Raw genomic sequence first — 1,068 nt, 5'->3', positions numbered from 1 at the left:
GAACCACCAGCCTTCTGGTTAGCAGTCAAATGCTTTAGACACTACGCTACCAGAGCTCCTTTATTCCTTAGGTAATATAAGTATATATTACATAAATTATGAAAATAGAAATATCAAAATATCAATGTAATATTGTGAATCGGCTCTATGCCACTATGCCTTTTCATTAGTCCTTGGTGGGGTACAAGAGCTATGAACTTGTGAGTCCTTGGTGGTGTACAAGAGCTATGAACTTGTGAGTCCTTGGTGGTGTACAAGAGTTATGAACTTCTTAGTCCTTGGTGGGGTACAGGAACTATGAACTTGTCAGTCTTTGGTGGTGTACAAGAGTTATGATCTTCTTGGTGCTTGGTAGTTTACAAGAGTTATGAACTTCTTAGTCCTTGGTGGGGTACAAGAGCTATGGACTTGTCAGTCCTTGGTGGTGTAGAAGAGCTATGAACTTGTGAGTCCTTGGTGGTTTACAAGAGTTATGAATTTCTTGTGCTTGATGGTTTACAAGAGTTATGAATTTCTTGGTGCTTGGTGGTTTACAAGAGTTATGAACTTCTTAGTCCTCGGTGGGGTACAAAAACTATGAACTTGTCAGTTCTTGGTGGTTTACAAGAGTTATGAACTTCTTAGTCTTTGGTGGGGTACAAGAGCTATGGACTTGTAGTCCTTGGTGGTATACAAGAGTTATGAACTTAGTCTTTGGTGGTTGTTCTGGCTCTCTAGTGCTACTCTGATAGAAAATACCACAAATGTATGGCTTTAATAAACAGGGATTTATTCTCTTACATTTAAGGAGGCTAGAAGTCCAAGTTCTAGGGGTTGGGTGAAGGCCAGCAGATCTTGGGCTTTGACTCTGCCTCTTGCTCCTGGCCTACTGGAGCTGGAGGCACCTCTTAACTCAGGCAGATGCTGACTGCTCAGGCTGACAAACCCAAGGTCAACAAGTAAAATGCAGAGTCCTAAGATTAGCAGGCACCATGACAGGCCATTGATTCAAGTGCAGGAACAATGCCAAGATTGGCAGACAACACGCTAGGCTGCTGAATGAAGACCCAGCTAAACTCAGGATCCAAG

The sequence above is a fragment of the Orycteropus afer genome, unplaced genomic scaffold (genome assembly GCF_000298275.1).
Source record: "Orycteropus afer afer isolate SDZICR_OR568_19922 unplaced genomic scaffold, OryAfe1.0 scaffold04042, whole genome shotgun sequence".
NCBI classification, from domain to species: Eukaryota; Metazoa; Chordata; class Mammalia; order Tubulidentata; family Orycteropodidae; genus Orycteropus; species Orycteropus afer.
Note: the sequence above shows the minus strand (reverse complement) of the source record.